Here is a 13,695-nt window from a genome sequence, read left to right as displayed (position 1 = left end):
AAAAAATAAAAAAAAAAAAAAAGAGAAGAAGCAGGAGCTGGAGTTTACCCGGCTCAGTGAGCCCCCCAAAACGATGCAAAGCGTCCCCATGTCCCTGGGGGGGGGTGTCTGATCGTGTCCCCCCCCCCCCCCCTTACAGCTTGGCTGTCACTGCCCACAACCTTTCCCCCTTTCCCGGGGACGGGTCGTTAATCCCATGCGATTTGTCCACACTGCAAATATCTGCGGAGGTCCCCGCGGCTCGCCGCACTCAGGGGGGGTTCACAAGCAGCTGCCCTCCCCCCCCCCCCCCCCCCCAAATCCACCCATCAGGTTTGGGTTTAGTTTGATATATTTATTTTTTTTCCTTAAATAAGTCGGTACAGGTGGCAGGATGTGAAGGACATAAAGTGGAGTGGAAAGGGCCGGATTCAGCCCGGCTGCTGCAGGGCAGGGAGGGCAAGCGTGGGGGTCCCGGTGTTCCCTGGGGGGGACAGCACCGGCATTTTTGGGGGAATTTCTTGTGTTTTGGAAGCCGGAGGCTTCCTGGAAGCGCTGGCTGCAGGGAAGGGATTTGGACGGGAGAGGGGAGGAACGAAGACGTGGCAGAGTGCCCAAGGCAGCTACAAAGGGAAGGGCTCTTCCCCAGGGGTCATCTGGATTCGCTTTTGGGGTAGGGCTGGGGTATAAATCCCGTCTCCCTGGGATCTTCGGAGACCCTCGGGATCCTTCGGGAGCGGGGGAAGCTGGGGGATCCGGCCGGCCACGCTCCGCCTCAGCACAGCGTGGGAGCCAGAGCTCAGAGCAACCGCTTTAATTCATCGATTTTTGGGGATGCTTCAAGCCAACCACCCAGCCTGGGCACCCACACGGCACGGCAGCGATCCAGCGATTCGGCGCTGGAGAAGAAATCCGGATGGCTGTTCAAGGGGGAAAAGGGATCCTGGCTTCTTAAACCAGCTCTGAAATCTCCTTCCCCCACCTCGTCCCCAGGGCCGTATCCAGCACGGGGAAGCTGCCTGGTGCCACGCCGGGCTGTGCCGTGCGGTGAGGTTTGGTAACCGCGCTCCTCCCCGGGGTGCTGGCTCTCCCTGTGCCCTAATTTACACCCGGGGCCGAGTGCTCCCGGACGGGCATCGTGTCCGGGGTGGGCAGGGACAGGCAGCGTGGCCCCGCTCCGGTTGTGGGTGCTGTGGAGGCCGTGCCGAAAGGCCCCAGCGTTGGCAAACCCGGCCTCACCCGGGGTCCCCGTGGCCGCGGTGACAGCCCCGTCCTGGGCTATGATGTCCCCGTTTTTGGGGTGTTTTGGGATCAATGGGGATTATAAATCGGAGCTGCCAGACTTGGATGGATGGACATCAGCGACACGAGGGCTGACAGCACCCCACGTGGGAAGGAGCCCAGTCCCAGCCACCGCCTTGCCTCGTGCCTCAGTTTACCCCTTCCCCCACCGCAGGGATCCACCGTGAGAGCCAGGCAGCACCGGAGGCTGGGGGCCGAGCCATGCACAGGGCTGGATGTGCAGGGAAATGGGAAGGGGGAACCTGGGGCGGGGGGGATAGAACCAAAGAGGGGCACTGCTGGGAGTGGGCACCCAAAAAGGGGCAGCGAGCCCCCCTGCCCCCCCGAGCCCTGTCACTAGGAGACTGGATCCGGCCCTGGGGAATGTGCAGCTGTTTGTGGAGGGGATTAGCCCCAGGGACCCCCCTCGGCCCCCATGCCAGGGACTGAGCAGCTCATCCCGCAGCCGCTCAGGGTGAGCCCGGCCCGACTGAGCCTGCAGGCAGCGCCCAGCACTGCCGGCTGAAGGGTGCTGCTCCCTGCTGGTTATCATTAGGGGCCAGAGTGAACACAGGGAGTCATTACCTTGGTCCAGAGCAGCCAGGGGAGGGTGAGGAGCACACACATCCCGCTGGAGGGGCTCATGACAGCCTGATTAGTAGCCAGCAGCCGTGCCTCAGTTTCCCCAGACTCCTTCCTTCCCTCCGAAGCGCGGCCAGGAGCGGGGCCGTGGCTCCAGCTCCGTCCCCCGCAGCGCCGGCGGAGCCAGTGGGAACCGCGGCTTCCTCCGGGAAAGCAGAGCCGCTTCTCCAGGGCAAATTCTGGGGTACCCCCAGCCCCCCCCCCCAAGAGGGGAGAGGCCGGGAGACTCGGAGCATCCTCGGGTGGTGGGCGGCGGCGGGGGGAGGCAGCGGGGCCGGGGGTCCTGCAGGCCTGGGGGGCGTCGGGCGGGCGGCAGCGGCCGTTCCCAGCGCCGGGATTCCCCGCAGCTGCTTCCTGCCGCCCTATCTCACAGGCACATCTGGGGGAGCCGGGAGCAGCCGCGCCCCCCCCGGCGCTTCCTGCACCCCGCCCCCCCCTCAGCCCCAGCTGCTGTTCTCACGGCCTCCCCCCAAGGCCAGCTGGAGCCCCCCCACCTCCCCCCCCCTCCAATGCCCACCCTAGGCCTGTCACCGCAGCATCCCTCCCACACCATGTCCCATTTGAACCCCACTGGGGTGTCTTATCCCCCCCCCCTCCTTGACTTTTTTGGGTCATCCTCAGTGCTATGGGGGGGGAGGTCTGGAGCATCACACCCCCATGTCACCCCCAACGGGGCCAAGGCCAACCATGGGGTAAGGACAGCTAGCTCCAGGTGAACCCCCCCACACACCCAGCCAGGCCCTGGGGGGTACACGTGGGTGTCCCCAAGGTGCTGTGCCACCGCTGCGGGTGCGCCCACAATTCGGCGCTCAGCCCCTGCTTGCTCTGTCCCCTTCTCCCTCCACCCCTTTGATTCCTCAACACCCCCCCCCCCCGCCCCAATCATTGCATCCATCATTTCCCCCCCAAAAAGGAGGAGGAGGAGGATGGGGCTGGGGGGGGGCGGGGGTGTGAAGGCCTCAGGTGTGAGCATCCCTACTCGCAGCCCCCGGCTGCCGCAGGTGTGGGGACACTGGTGACTCAGAGGAGCCCGGGCCCCGCTGCCACCGTCACCGAGGTGGCAAGAGAAGCACCTCCCGCCTCCCACGATATCCTCCCGGGGCCGGGGTGCGGCGGGGGGGGGGCGAGCAGTAGGCACCCGAAGCCGGCACTGCCTTCACCGCAGGGCCCCCCCCACCCCCCCCCCAAGGTGGGGTGCTCCAGCCCTGGGATGGTCTGAAGAGGGGAAACTGAGGCACGGGGAAGGGGAGCCCAACCTGGGTTTTGTGCGAGCGGGCAGGTCCCAGGATGGCTTTTGCTGTTTCCCCCCCCCCCGGCCCCCCCCAAATCCCTCCCTTTCACAACCCCCCAAATTCCTCCCCCCTGGTCCTGCCGCGCTGCAGGATGTGGCTTTGCCAGGCAGCCTCGTTACACCCAGAGAGACTGTTACAACTCATCACACCCCCCACCCTGCACTGCCCAGCCCCAAATCACACCATCCTGGTAACGCCCCCCCCCCCCCCAAAAAAACCTGACCCCAGCACCCTAAAACCCTGCCTGATCCTCCCTAAAAAACAACACGAGCCCACAGCCCAGCCATCCATCCCCTGGCACAGCTGGAAAGCAACGTCCCATGGCATCGCGCGGAACAACCCCCACCCCACGGAAAAACACGGGGGGGGGGGGGGGGGAGGAGGGAAGATGCTTTATCTTGGCCCCCATCGGCCCCTAATAAGGCAGCTTTATTTTTAGCGAAGGTGAAAGCCAGAGCAACCAGCTCAAGAGATTTTTCCACTCACATCTGCATTTGTACAATTTGGGTTTCCTGTCGTGGTTTCGGTGCTTTTCAAACCTGCCTGAATTGTTATTTTGTTCGCTCGGCGAAGAGCCCTGCAGATACCTCCGCCGGTATAAATAACGCGTGAGCATCCCCCTCCCCGACCTCCCCGCTCATCCGGCCCCCGCGCCCCCGCCACCCCGCTTGCCTGGAAGGGGATCCGAGCATCCCCGCGGGATTCGGATGCTGACGGCGGTTTGGGGCTGGACCACATCTTTCCAGCCCCGGATCGCGGCTTTCCAGACCCGGGGCTGGGGGGGCGGGGGGGTGGAAGCTGCTTTTCAGACGCTGAGTGGGGAAACTGAGGCAGGGATGGGGTCAGCACTGGGGTTTGGGGATGGGGAGCCCCCAGCTTGGCTCCCCCCCCACACACACCTTCTGGCTCCCCAGGGGTCCTTGGATTGCACGGCCACGCTGGGTTTAAGCAGGAGGCAAAGTGTCAGGCAGCAAAGCTGGGGGACAAAGGGGGGGATTTGAGGGTTGTAGCCCCCACCCCCCCCACCCCCCTGCGCTGTGAACCCACCCCCATGGGGGATGGGCTGAGACCTGCCCAACTCATCCCACTTGTGCCGGGGGGGATGAAGCAGCTCAGTTCCTCAGCACGGGCGCTTGGCGGGGGACACACACGCACAGCTGGGTGTCCCCCCCGCCCTGGCCAGGAGCGTGCCCCCCCCCCCCCCCCCCCCCCGCTTCCTCCGACACCGAGTTTCCATCCGCCCGGCGCAGGTGCCAGGTGAGGGGCAGTGGGGGTGGCACGAGAAGGGACTCCCCCCCCCCCCCATCTCCTCTCCTCAAGCTGCATCCCCGCAGGCCCCCATCCAGGAAAGGGGTGTCACAGGGCTCGTTCCCCCCCCCCCAGTATATCTCAGTGCTCCTCCAAACCCATTGGAGCTGTGGGAGCCCCCCCCAGTCTCTGAGGGGGGGTGGGAGACACCCCAACACAGCCCTCCCCACATACCTATCATGGTCCCTCAAACTCCCCCCTCCCCCATCACCACCCCCCCCTCCACCTCCCCAAAAATCCAGCCTGACCCGAAGGCTCTGTCCCTATTGCAGGGATGGGACCCCCTGTGCCCCCCCCAAGCTGTGCCCCCCCTGTGCCCCCCCCCGCCCCCCCCCCCCCAACACCCTGGGGGCAGCTCCTGCCTCTCCACGCAGGCACACAGGAACACACAGCCCAGACCCGGCTCAGCCCCAATAGACATCAGAGAATCCAACATCAGCCCCTCCTCCTTAGGGGCTCCAGTGCTCCTGGCCCCATCCTGCACCCCCAGGGACAAGGGAGGGGGTGGAAAATAAATCCCAGGGGGGTGATGGAGGGAGAGCCTGGGGCAGGGGGGGTGTGAAGCAGTGGCCAGTGGGTGTGATCCTGGCGAGTGGGACACACACACACACACACACACACACACACACATCATCCCAAGGGACATCCCTGCGCTTCCCCATCCTTCACCCTGCTCCCATCCCCTGACTCCAGCAGCTGGGGATTTATCCATTAAAAAAAAAAAAAAAAAAAAAAAAAGAACAACTCCCAAATCCTCTGATCTGGGCACTCCCCATTCCCACCATCGCCCCCCAGGAAACCCCACCGGGGGTGCCCACAATGAGGAGGACGCTGGGGCGTGAGGCTGAAGGCCAGGGTACCTGTCCCCGTCCCCGTCCCCGTCCCTGTCCCCAACTTTCGTTCTTTAATTCCTTCTTCAAAGCCGGGCGACACGGCAGCTGCGGGGCCAGGTGCCGGAAGCCGACCTGCACTCGCTTTCTCTCTACTTTTATTTATTTTTTTCACTCTCCGTTGACCCGGAGAACTTCACTTTCTAAAAAAAATTAAAAAAAAAAAAAAAAAAAAAAAAAAAATGTCCCCGTGTCCTGTCCTGTTCCCCCCCCACACCCCACGCGGCTGGGGACAAACCCCACGCCAGGCTCGGCTCACACCCACCCTGTGGCACGGGGACACGGTGGCGCCCAGCTGGGCACCCATCCCTGGGACCGGAGGGGACACCCAGCACCCAGATGGGACACGGGGGGGGGGGGTCAGGAGGTCCCCAGCGTGCGGCACCTGCGACACCCGGGGGCTTCCCCGGGCCCTGTCACACTCCCCCCCCCCCCCCCCCCGAAAGCTGCGTCTCACTTCTCTGCTTTCACTCACCCTTGACGACCTTTATTTTTGGGGGGGGTTCGGCTTTATTTTCATTTCTTGTCAGCGTTTTCACTGTAAATCCACCAAACCCGGCCCCCCAAACCTGCCGGTCCCACTGGGGACACCAAGGCAGGGACCCCCCCCTCTTGCCCTGGGGAGGGGGGGGACACACACATAGTGACACCCCCAAAACATCCCCTGGGGGGTGGTTTCCAGCCACAGCCCCCCCCCCCCAGGGACACGGGGGTGTCCCCACCCGGACTTAGCTCAGGGCTCCTGGGTGCTGGGTGGGGGTGTGGGTCCCACGGGCTGCCTGGATCCCGGGGGGGGGGGGGTGTGACTTGGGGATGCCCCCACCCAGTGGGGGGGGCACTGGGACGCACTGGGGCTCCAGGGCAGGGGGGGATGGATGGGTGAGCTTCGCAGATGTCCTTGTCACCCCCGGGGGGGGGGGGGGTGTGAGTGGGGGGGCTCTGGGTGGCCGGGCAGGGGGGGTTGCTCCCCCCAAATGGGTGCGAAGGGTTTGGTGGTGAGCCTGGGGGGGGGGGGGGTTGCTGGGAAAACTGGGAAGGGGGGGGGACACCCCCAAAGATGGGGACCCTGCGGACATGGGGGGGGGGGGGGGTGACACAACCTGAGCTGCCCACTCCTGCCACCGCCACCCCCTCCCCGCCGCAGCCCCCCCTCCTCGTGCACCCCCCCCCCCCCCCCGGGCCCAGTTCGGCTCTAACTGGGTTCACTGAGGTCATTAACCCTTCAGGAGCCAGTGCGGGGTCCGTCCGTCCCTGCAGACAGGAGCCCCCCAAGTGCCCCCCCCCCGCATCACGTGTGTACATACATGTGCTGTGGGTACCTGCGCGTGCTGCACGCCCCTGCGCGCACATGCATGTGCGTGTGTGCGAGCTGTGGGGCTCTGTGCGTGTAGGGATGTGTATGGATGTGTGCTGTCCGGCCCTGTACAGGTATGTGTGTGTACATACATGTACGCTGCACGGCCCTGTGTGTGCACACGCGTGTGCTGTCCCCGTGTGCCACCCACACCTGCACAGCCCTGTGCACACATGTACCCTCTGTGCCCTATGTACTGTATATACTATATATACCGCCTGTACTGCATGTACCATAGGTACCCTATATACCCTGTGTACCATATACCATATATACCGCATGTACCCTATGTACCATATATACTACATATACCGCATGTACCACATGTACTGCATGTACCCTGTACCCTATGTACTGTATATACCATATATACCACATGTACCATATGTACCCTATGTACTGCATGTTCCCTGTGTACCATATATACCGTATATACCGCATGTACCACATGCATCCTATGTACCCTATGTACCATATATACAGCATGTACCCTATATACCCTATGTACCCCATGTACCCTATATACCCCATGTACCCCATGTACCCCATATACCCTATATACCCTATGTACCCCATTTACCCTATATATCCTATGTACCCTATATACCCTATATACCCTATGTACCCCATGTACCCTATATACCCTATGTACCCCATGTACCCTATATACCCCATGTACCCTATGTACCCTATGTACCCTATGTACCCTATATACCCCATGTACCCTATATACCCTATGTACCCCATGTACCCCATGTACCCTATGTACCCTATGTACCCTATGTACCCTATATACCCCATGTACCCTATATACCCTATGTACCCCATGTACCCCATGTACCCTATGTACCCTATGTACCCTATGTACCCTATGTACCCTATGTACCCTATATACCCCATGTACCCTATATACCCTATGTACCCCATGTACCCCATGTACCCTATATACCCTATGTACCCTATATACAGCATGTACCCCATATACCCTATATACCCTATATACCCCATGTACCCTATATACCCTATATACCGCATATACCGCAAGTCCCGTACCGGCGCGCGCTGCCTGTGCCGCTGCTGCCCCCTGGCGGGCGGGAGCGGCCTCGGCCCGGCACTGCCCCCTGGCGGCTGAGCGCGGCGCTGCAGCCTCGCCCCCTCCCCGGGGACCGCCCGCCCCACGGACATGGCCCCTCCGGGGACCGCACAGCCCACGGACACGGCCCCACCCGGGGACTGCCCGCCCCACGGACACGGCCCCACCCGGGGACTGCCCGCCCCACGGACACGGCCCCCCTGGGACAGCGCGGTGCTGAGCGCCCAGGTCCTCCTGCTGCTGCATGGCTGGAGGAGGCGGGGGCGGGCAGCACCCAGGAGAGGGTTATGGGGCACCCCATGGCCCCACCAGGCACAGTGCAGTGGGCACTGCGTTCACCCGTGGACAGGGAAACTGAGGCACGGAGTGTGGGGGGGGTGGCAAGGTATCGCTGCAGAGCTGGCTGTGGGGAGGGTCCTGCTAAAGGGGTCAGTGGGGGAAATCTCCGCAAGCCCCTCCCTTGAGTCCAGCACCAAGGGGTGGAGATGCCAAGGACTCCCTGTTGGGGCCAGTTTGGGGTTAAGCCCCCCCAGACCGGGGCTCTGGGGCTGCCGCAGGGCTGCAGGGGCACCCACGGCCACTGCCCGGCCCCGGCTGCTCGTCCCTGCCTTGCGTGGGGTCGTGGATCTCCCAGAAGAGTTTGAGAAGTTCCTCGTAGCTGATCTTCCAGGCGTCAAACACGACCCTCACCACCTCGGCGTGCCCCCCCCTTCCCCAGCCCTGCAGCGCTACCAGGGACAGCCCCTCACCGTGGCCTCCAGCCCCCCAGCCTCCCACCGCCCCGGGATAAGGGGGGAGCCAGCGGCTGATCCACCCTCCGGCCGGGAGCTGAGATCTGGCAAACTCGTGAGACTTGTGCAGAGCAGGAGCGTTGGCAGGGCTGGAGCTGGAGCTGGAGGGGCTGCAGCACCCGCTCACCCCCCAGGGCCCCCCAGCCCCCCCCGGTCCCGGGTGCCTGGTGGGGTTGGGGTGCCCAAGCACTGGGAGAAATCCCCAGGGGGAGACAGCAGCCGGGATATTTCCTGCAGACAGCTAATCCTCTGCAAAATATCTCCCAGCTAAGCCAGGCAGCTGCCCATCCGGGCTGGGGGGTTTGGGGGGGTTTGGGGTGGGGGACCCACCGACCAGCATGTGGTGGAGGGCAGACAGATTCCCACGGGAGCCTGGACCGGGGGCTGGGGTCACCTTGCCGTGCTGGATGGGGACATCACCCCACCATGGTGTGGGGGACACTGGGGGGTCCCTGTCACAGCATGGGAGGAGAAGCCCCTCGTTACCTGTGCGCACTCCTTCGTAGGTGGGGTTGGGGGTGAAGCCTCCCCCACCTGGGTGGAGAAGACCCCCGGTGTCTTCCAGAAGAGCTGCTCTGCCCCCCATGTCTGGGGGGGGACGGGCAGGGAGGGGGCAGCTGGTTGTTCTCACTCAGGGTGGGGGTGATCTGGCCTGGGGGGGTGGGCCTGGGGGGCAGCTCATGTTGCCGGGACCCCCCTTTGCTGGCATGGGGGGAACGACTCACCGAAAATGGCCATCTGCACCTCTGCCGGGAATGGAGGGAGTGTGGGGTTCCCGTTGATGGTGTGGGGGGGCTGAGGGGGGGGGGACATGGAGTCATGACCCCCGGCCCATCCCAAACTGCAGCCATCTCTACCCTGTGTCCCCCCAGCAAAAGGAGTCACTGACCCTGTCCCCGTCCCCTCCAGCTCCTTGGCCCGCCTGGCTTCTGGCCCGTGTCCCCTCATGGCCACCGTGACCCTAACCTGGCCCCTGTGGGGGTCCCGGGGGTGTCACCTTCCCCTGGGGATGCTCTGGTACCCCCTGCCCTGCCTGGTGCTGCCCCCCCCTGCGGGGATGTCCCCTTGCCCCAGGGATGCCCTGGCTGGGGGGAACCTGCCTGGGGCTGGGGAGGTTGGGGAGGGGGGGAGGTAGCAAGGGGGGGGGCTATGGGCATCCCTCCCCCCAGACTGCCGTCTCCTAGCAACCCCACCAGTTGCCATGGCAAACATGTGTGTGTGTCCCCCCATCTCCATCCCACTGCAGATGAGGGGCCCTGCTGCGGGTGCACACGGGGGTCCTGCTGCCCCCCCTGGGGAGGGGAGATGCCCCGGGCACAGGCCCCCCACGCCAGCGCGGGGTATCCCAGGGGAGTTTAGGGAGGGCTGGCACCGGCCACCCTGACATCCCCCCCGGCAGCAGCAAAGGGCAGCTGAGACCTGGCCACTCACGACACTTGTGAAGCACAAACACCCTCCTCCTCCTCCTGCAGCTCCCAGACCCTCTGTGTGCCCCCCAAGTTCCTTGCAAGGATGGCCCATGTGAGAAAACCAGAGGAGCTCAGCCCCCCACCCCCCCCCAGCACCTCCAGACATGTTGGGGTGATGGTGAAGATGTCGGGGGGGGGGGGGGGGGGGGAGTCACTGTAGTCCAAACACCCCAACGATGAGGCCCCGCCAGCACCCTGCCCTGAACCTTTCCCTGCCACCTCACTCTGGGGACAGGGACACCGCCGTGCCCCAGCACCGACACCCCCAGAGCAGCTCCTTGAAAACACACAAAGGTGCTGGGGGGGGGGAGTTCAGCAGGGTGCCACCCCCCTCCCTGTCCCCAGGGAGCCCCCCAGCCCACCCCGATGCCGGTACCTGCCACCAGTAGCCTCTGGGCTCTGCCCAGTAGAGCCTTGGCGGGGCGGGGGGGGGAGCACCCCGGCACCCTGTATGGCCCCCACAGAGACTGGGACACTGGGGGAGAGGGGGGTGCACAAAGCCAGGGAGGCAGAGCCTGGCCCCAGGGAGGGGGGGGAGGTCACCCTGGGGGGGGGTGGGGGGGAACAGGAAGGGACGTGTCCCCCTTTGTCACTGAGACATGGGGACAGGGTGCACAGCCCCGGGGGGAAAATCCCCCCCCCCCCCCCCGCGGGACCCCCGGGGGCAGGATGGGGCCCGGGCGATGAACCCCGAAGGGGGGTGGCCAGGGTGGGGGTGGGGGGGTGTGACCCGAGGCCGGCGGTGCCCGAGGTCACTCCGGGATGGATCCAGCCTTCCCGTGGTGCTGGTCCCTCCCGGTTCTGCTTCACCCCACATCTGAGCCCCCCCCCCCCCCCCCCCCCAAAGCCTCCTGCTCCTCCGGACCCCCCTGGGCAGCACCCCGGGGCTGAGGGGGTTGTGGGGTGGGGGGGTCCCGGCTCCTCATCTCCACCCAAGGATGCCCAAGGGCTCAGGAGGGCAGGGCCTGATCCGGACCCCCCCGCAGCACCGCATCCATCTCCATCCCATCTTTGGGGTGTCCATGAGGACATCCCCCCACCCACTCACCCGCCCCCACCGGGAACTGTCCCCAAACCCGTTGGGTTTAACCCCAACTTGAGCCTATGTCAAAAAGAAGTGTGTGTGCCCCACCCCACACCCCACCCCACACCCCCCTGTCCCACCCCACTGGCCAGGCCCCAGGCAGGGGACAAGGGGTGACCCCGGGGAGGGGGGGGGGGGGGGGCAGAGCGGGGGCCCACGGGGCCACAGTGGGGGCTGGCAGGTTCCGGGGCCGATCAGGGAAGGGTTAACCCCTCACGTACATCCCGCACACACGCACACGCGGGACACACAACCCCCCCCCCCCCCCAATCCCCCCCCCCCGGCAGTGGCCTCATTCTGCCTGGGGAGGTGACAACGCCGAATCTGTCCCCCGGGCTCTGCCTGCCGGTGCCCTTCAGCCTCCTCCTCCTCCTCCTCCTCCTGCCGGGGACCCCCCCGGGCACCGAGGTAACTGCGATGGGGGAGGGGGGCACCTACAGATGGATGCTGCCGGCGGGGGGGCGGGGGGGCACACACAGCACGACCCCCGGGGACTCACACACACACACCCCCCCGCTCCCGGTGGGATGTGGGGTGCGCTGGGGGGGGTCGGGGTGGGGGTGTCCAACCCCCAAGAGCCTGGGGGGGAGGGGGAAAAAGCGGGGGGGGGGGGCTGAGCTCCCACAAGGAATTCCCCCCCCGCATCCCCGGGAACAGCCTGGATACCCCACTAAGGAGTTGCTCCCCCCTAAATCTCCCCCCAGCCTGGGAACATTTACAATAAAAAAATCCTTCTGCCCCCCCCCCCAAAAAAAAAAAAAAAAAAAAGAAAATAAACCACGGGTGGAAAGTGGCATTTACTGGGCTGCACTTGGGACGGCCCCAGGGAGATGTGGGGGGGCACAGGGCTGAAACTGAAGGGGGGGGGTGGTTGTGTGTCCCCCTCATTGCTCCATCCCGGTCCCCAGGAAGGGCCGGGGCAGGTCCCGGTGGGGAGGGGTTGTTACCTGTGCTGAGTTTATGAGGCCTCAGCCAGCCTTTACCTGCTGCTGTTTGGGACCAAGCCCTGGCCTGGAGAGGGGGGTTGGAAGGCCTGGGCCATAGGATTGGAATTTGAGGCAATTTCAGCCATTTCAACTATTTTGATGCTAAATGCCTTATAGAAAAAGAGCAGATGAGATTTCATGGGGTTTTACTCCCCTCCGTTCAACCCCTCTAGGGCCAGCGTTCCAAAACCCACCTGAATGCACCCAAACTCACCTTGTTTTAGCTGATATTCCAGGATCTCCCCTTGTCCCCCTGCAACCAAGCAGCCCCCAGCCCCCCCAGATCCCTCTCAGGGTGATCGGCCGGGGAGTTTAAGCTGGTAGGGAGATGCCCCCCCCCCCCCCCGGTTTCCATGGCTCTGAGGGTGCGGATGGCTTGACGAAAGCCGGGGGAGGCAAGGACAGCAGTGAAGCAGGGGGTGTGTGTGGGGGGGGGTGGGGGTGTGTGTGTGGAATTTGTTTTTTTATCTCATTCAAAAATAGCTGCCCTGGCGCTGGGGGCCGGATCGGGCGCAGAGGGGTCAAGCAGCCGCCTCCCAGCTGGGCCTGAAGGATGTGGGATGGGGCCAGATCTGGGGGTGCATCTGTATTGCAGCTCCCCCCCCCCAATTTCACCCCGGCCCGGCGCTATGGGGCAGAGAGGGTCTCTGGAGAGAGTCTACGCAGAGGAGAAAGAGGGACCATATAGGGCTGCTACGGTAACTATAGGCACTGGGTCTGGGGGGGGGGTGGGGGGTGCATCTGGGCTTTTATAGGGACAGGGGTGGGGGCAGCCCCCATCCCTGAATCTGCTGGTGTCTCTTGACCCCCCAGTGCCAGCCCTGGGGGAGGGCACAGCATGGTCCCAGCGGGGGGGGGGGGGGGGGGGCTGATGGGGGGTCCTGAGGCCGAGGCGGGTGATGAGTGTTTGGGGCTGGAGCGGGGACCCCCCTCCAACCGCTGTGCACCCCCAGCCATCGGCCCCAGCGTTTCGTGTTCACCGTGGACCTTGATTTAATGTCACACAATTAAGGCACGTGGTGAATGCCAAAGGGGGGGGCCGGCCTGGGCTGGGGGGGGGGGGGGTGTGGCACGCTCACCGAGGGAGGAGCACGGAGATCCCAAAAAACCTGAGCAGCAGCAGCAGCAGCGCCCCATCGCCACGGGCTGGTAAGGGAACGCGCTGCCGGTCCCCCAGGAAGGAACAGGGCAGGGAGGGGTCACGCCCAGCCCTCCTGCCCCCCCCCCCGGACCCCTCCAGCATCCCCCCCAGCTCTCTGCAGCCCTGTTTGCGCTCCTACCCCCCAACCCCACTGGCTGCCTCCACCCCAGATCAGCAGAGCAGGACCCCCAAGCTGCACCCCCCCTCCCCATCCTGACCTCCCCACAGCTCCACCAAGGGCAGGAGGGGGGATGCAAGCCCAGGGCACCCCCAAATCCCCCCACCCCCGCAACCCACAGACCCCAACCCTGGGCCATTCCCAGATCTCTCCTCCCCAGGAGCCGGAGCTGCTGCCTCCAGAGGCACTGGAGCTGATGGGGTGGGA

Source organism: Tyto alba, unplaced genomic scaffold (assembly GCF_018691265.1).
Source record: "Tyto alba isolate M040663 unplaced genomic scaffold, T.alba_DEE_v4.0 Super-Scaffold_20, whole genome shotgun sequence".
Lineage (NCBI taxonomy): Eukaryota > Metazoa > Chordata > Aves > Strigiformes > Tytonidae > Tyto > Tyto alba.
Note: the sequence above shows the minus strand (reverse complement) of the source record.